At 33.4% G+C, this 5,759-nt stretch overlaps 1 pseudogene; it reads right to left on the reverse strand.

Annotated features, from left to right (window-relative positions):
- Positions 1-3,465: 3,465 nt before the first annotated feature.
- Positions 3,466-3,584, reverse strand: LOC111734039 (annotated as a pseudogene).
- Positions 3,585-5,759: the final 2,175 nt, after the last annotated feature.

Raw genomic sequence — 5,759 nt, forward strand, 5'->3', positions numbered from 1 at the left:
TCATCAGCTTTTCAAAGGAAATTTAGCAAGGCTGTATTACAGATTATAGTTATCCCTCAATCTCCAAAGTTTCCAGGACCACAGTGGATACTAAAATCTGAGGATGCTCAAATCTCTTATATAAAATAAGATAGTATTTGCACATAACCTACATACATCCTTCCATATACTTTTAATCATTTTTAGGTTACTCATAAAACCAAATACAATGTAAATGTCATGTAAATGGTTATTATTATATTGTTTAGGGATCAACTTTCCAGAATTTTTTTTCAAATATTTTCCATCAGTGGCTGGTTGAATTTGCAGATGTAGAACCTGCAGATATGAAGGGCTGACTATACTGACATTATACTTTCTTAACTCAGATATCCATTTTGGAAATTTTAACATACAATCAATTATGTTATTCCTTCTCTAAAAATAATGTAAATTCACTCATTTATCAAATAGTGTTCCAATTGTTGTACCCTCAAGATTTTAATTTATAGAGCCTACTGAGTGATGATAATAAGAGGCTAATGCCATTGAAAGATTTATATTACATTCATTTTTCAAGAGGAGGCACATCGTGCCATGCAAGGTCACATGAAAGCACCAGGTTTGGGCCAGTCAAAAGATGAAGTGAGGGGAAAAGACTAAGCTGGAGACTTCACAGGGATTTCTATGCAAAAGGCAAAGCAGGACAAAGTAAACAGCTTAGGATGCATGGGTTGAGTAATTTTGATGGGCTTTGGGCTATAGAGGTGGTCTCTAGTTGCCTGGTACGTGAGTTGATTTAGGGCAGGGAAAATATGGGATTGATGTGTGAGAATTAGATAAGGGGCTATAGTCAGTAGTATTGTAATAAGTATGTATAGTGTCAGGGAGTACTGGATTTATAAGGATGATTATTTCATAAGTTATAAAATGTCTTGTCACTGTGTTATACACCTGAAACTAATATAATATTGTTTATCAATGATAATTAACAAAAATAAAAATAGAAAAATAAAAAAGAATAAAGGTAATAGAATAATAACAGTATAAAGAAATTTAGATTGAATTACTTGGAGGAAGCAAAATATTTGCTCATGAGAAAGGTGGAGATTTTTGAGGATCAGATTGAACAAATATGAAGTACAATTGCACTCCAAAAGGTCAGGAGGAGCAGATGTGGATGATCTTTCTGCTCTTAAAGAGGTTTTAAAAGAAATCCATTTAATTAAAATCTATTTAATCAGAAAGGTTTTTGTTGTTATTGTTACATGATCAGAAAGAGTGATTGGGCCCCACACAATTTAGAAAGGAAGAGAGGCAGCTAACTAGAGTGATCCCTGAGAGGGTGTGTCTGAAAGTATTGCATAAACATCATTTCTTAACATATTTTTTTCTCTGATTCAAGCTGATTTTGCTCAGATAATGACATTATGACTCACTTCCTTCCCTCACCCTCTTTTCCTCTGTATGCTTGCTCCTTTGATCATTAAGCCTTAGGACATAAGATTAACTAAGCCTCAGTACTGTAATTACAAGGACAAAACTTTAGTCCTATCCTTTAGACTAAGGATAACATTTTGGCATCAGATACGTTTCAGCCCGTGCCCATAGAGGGAAAACAATAATTCCACCAGCAACAGGACCAGATGGGTTGGCACCATGGCTGATTCCAGAACTGGACAAAATGATCAATTACCTCAGCCCCTTCCAGCTGTCTAATTAGTAGCACTCAGGAGCCCGACTCCCTCGGTTTCAATGACTACCCCTTTTTCCTTATGTAATCTATACTCCCAAGACACCCAGGGAGCCAGGCCTTTGAGTGATATCTTGCCTGTGTCTCTGGAACTTGCAACTCTTTAACAAACCTTATTTTCTTTGCTGAAAAAATTTAAAAAAAAATTGTAATGGTCATGACCTATTAAACTGATTTCTTAACCTACTAATGAGTTATGATCCACAGTTGAAAAACATTCATTTAGACAATGATGGCTTAAATAGCCATGCCTACTGTTCTGAGCAATTCAACTATTCTGAGTAATCAAAGACCCAATAAAGACTGTTTTTTAGCTTCTAAAAAAAATTTAGTTTGAAAGAGCTACTCTAGATATTATAATTATCTAACTTATGTAATTCAAATGCTTAGATAATTCTAAAACTATTAATTGCTACAAAATTTAAATGTTATTGTGATCACATTGTCATCACTTGCAATTCAGAGTGTTTTTAGGCAGCTCTGTCCACCCTAGTTTAGTTGATTCTATCCAAAGTCTATAATAATTCCTTTTAAATTTCTTGCTTTCTAAGGTGTTAAAAATAATTTCTATAAAGTTTTAATTTTTTGAGTATGTTTGTATGTATTTTGCTTAATGTTTTAAAAGTGGACTCTGATAATAAATGAACAGGTAACAAACTTGCAATTGGTAAAAACATTTTTTGAAGCTATCAGACTAATACAAAGCAATGGAATTGTTTTCCTTCTCCTTAAGCATTAATTAGGAATATGATCTTCTTCAGTTTGAGGAGAATAAAATATTGGTTCATTTATGTCCTATTTATTTTGTAACCACAAAATAAATTTTACTTAATTTTAAATAAATTTTACTTACAAAATTTTATTTTTTACCATCATCAAAAAACAGTCATTATCTTTTAAGAGATTTAGCATATCCTGGCTTTTTTGTTTATTTTTACTTTTCTATAGCATAAATATTAAGTCAAAGATGTTTATATCCAATATACCTTGTCATAACAATGTTTAAGCATTGTTCACAATACATTAAAATATTCTTTATGGAAAGCATAATATGAAGTGCTTTATTAATAAACTAAGTAATATTAGTGGGAACAGTATTAACTTAGATGCTAATGATTATAATGATATAAACTTACTCTTGGTTTCCATCTTCATGTTATGTCTGAAGAGCTAGTAAACGTGCACTTATATTTCTATTTGTATTAATCATGTTTTCTATTTTTGTACTTTTTGATGTTCTGACATCTTTAAAAGAATTTTGGCCACGGAGAGGCTGCCCCTCCCAGGGTTAGCCAATTCATAGAGATGGTTAAGGACTCAGTCGGAGTCATGCTTCTCATTTGCAAACCAACTGGTCCTAAGAAGTCTATATTCTCCGTGATATACTCTACATTTTCATGGCTTTCATGGCTATTTTGTAACTATCGATTTGTAACTCTTAATCCCCTTCTACCTATCCCATCACTTCCCAATCTGACATCTATCAAAATGCTCTTTGCATCTATAAGCTTGTTTCTGTTGTTTGCTTATCCTCCTCTCTAGATTCCATTTAACATTTGTCTTTCTCTGTCTGACTTGTACAGTACTCTCAAAGTCCATCCATGTTGTTGCAGATGGCAAGATTTAATTCTTTTCTTTTTTTTTTTTAATATTTTAGGCGAGGCAACTCTTGGTCAGCCTCACAGATTGCAAGGACCTTGTCAGTTTACAATTCCTTACTTTTCTATTTTTTACACCTACAGCTCCTGGTCTTCCTAGGTGGTCTTCCATCCAAGTACTAACCAGGCCTGACCCTGCTTAGCTTCTGAGATTAGACAAGATCGGGCTTATTCAGGGTAGCATGGCTGTAGACAATTTCATTCTTTTTTATGGCTGAGTACCATCCCAGGATGACTCCATATCGTGGCTACTGTAAATAATGCTGCAAGGAATATATGGATTCACATTACACTTCAAAGCAGTGTTTTGAGTTTCTTCAGATAAATACTCAGAAGTGTATTTAACTGAGTCCTTCTTTATCTTTTGTTATAGCCTTTGTTTTAAAATCTATCTAGTCTGGGATAAGTATTGCTACTCTAGCTTTTTTGTTTGCTTGTTCCCATTTTCATGAAATATCTTTTTCCATCTCTTCACTTTCAGTCCATGTCTTTCAATCCGCGTGTCTTTACACCTGAAGTGAGTCTCTTGTAGGCAGCATATGCAAGGGTCTTATTCATTCAGCCACCCTATGTCTTTTGATTGGAGCATTTAACCCATTTGCATTTAAGTAATTGTTGCTAGATAAGTAGTTATTTCCATTTATTATTCATATATTTTTTTTTTCCTTCTTCTTCTCAAAGAAGTCCCTCTAACATTTCCCATAATACTTGCTTGGTGATGATGAAGACCTTTAGCTTTATTTATTTGTTTGTTTGGTCTGGGACACTCTTTATCTGTCCTTGGATTCTACATGATAGTTTTGCTGGTTAGAGTAAACTTAGTTGGAGATCCTTGTTCTTCATCACTTTGAATATTTCTTGCCAATCTCTTCTGGCCTACAAAGTTTCCATTGAGAAATCAGCTAACAGACTTATGAGACCTCACTTGTAGGTAACTAATTGCTCTTCTCTTGCTGCTTTTAAAATTCTCTCTTTGTCTTAAGTCTTTGACATTTTAATTATTATGTGTCTTGGTGTGGGCCTCTTTGGGATCATCTTGTCTGGGACTCTCTGAACTTCCTGGGATTGTATGTCTATTTCCTTCACCAGGTTAGGATAGTTTTTCATCATTACTTCTTCAAATAGGTTTTCAATTCCTTGCTCTCCCTCTTCTCCTTCTGTTACCTCTATGATGTGAATGTTATTACGCTTGATGTTGTCTCCGAGGCTCCTTAAACTATCTTCATTTTTTAGATTCCTTTTTTATATTGCTGTTTTGATTGGGTGCCTTCCACGACCCCATCCTCTATGTCACTGATTCAGTCCTCCATTTTATCCACTCTATTAATTCTTTCTAATATACTCTTCATCTCAAATATTGTATTCTTCATTTCTGACTGGTTCCTTTTCATGTTCTCGATCTCCATTTTTATGTTTCTATCTCTTTGTTGAAGTTATTACTGAGTTCATCTATTCTTCCTCTAAGTTCATTAAGCACCCTTATAACAAGTGTTTTGAACTCTGCATCTGTAGATTGCTTGTCTCCATTTTTCTGGCGATTTGTTTTGTTCTTTCATTTGGAACATGTTTCTTTGTCTCCTCATTTTGGCAGCCTTCTTGTGTTTGTTTCTATGTATTAGGTAAGGTTGCTATGTCTCTTGGTCTTAGTAGAGTAGCTTTATGTAGTAGGTGTGCTATGGACTCAGTGGCACAGTCTTCCATGGTCACCTCTGCTTTATATACCACTGGAGCTATAAGGAAACTTAATATTAATGAGCAATCTTTCAATTCTCAGAAGTATGCAGTCCTAGAAGATTCAATAATAAGACCTCTTAATGCAGGGTCTCTGCTTCAGAATAAATATGTTTCATAAAGTAATGGTGATGAATCATGGGAAGATATTCACATATTTTTTAATTAAATAGATTTCTTTTAAATCATATCTGATACAAATCTTTAATTAGCCATTTCTAAACTCTCTTCTCTAATTAGCCATTTCTAAACTCTGTTCTCGAACCAGTAACTGAATTGAGTGATTAATCCTATCTTTTGAATAGATAAACCTTAAAATGCCAGTGCAAGAATCAAAGTGTATGATCTACTGCATTAAAAACTTTTTGACTGCAATTAATAAAATGTAAAAGATTTACTGCAATTAGGAAGCATTACCAATATATGGCATTTTTAAGCTAACATTAATTCATTCAACAAATATTGATTGAGTACCAGGTATATATATGTCAGATACTGTTCTACATGCTGAAAAATAAAAATTGAGTAAGAACTCCTTAAGAAGTTCATCAACTGAGTCTATTAATTAATTTATTTTTTGTATTTTAAATAATAAATATTAAAAATAAACTTTTTATAGAATCCAGTAAAATAAATTT

The sequence above is a fragment of the Pteropus vampyrus genome, unplaced genomic scaffold, assembly GCF_000151845.1.
Source record: "Pteropus vampyrus isolate Shadow unplaced genomic scaffold, Pvam_2.0 Scaffold737, whole genome shotgun sequence".
Classification (NCBI taxonomy): Eukaryota; Metazoa; Chordata; class Mammalia; order Chiroptera; family Pteropodidae; genus Pteropus; species Pteropus vampyrus.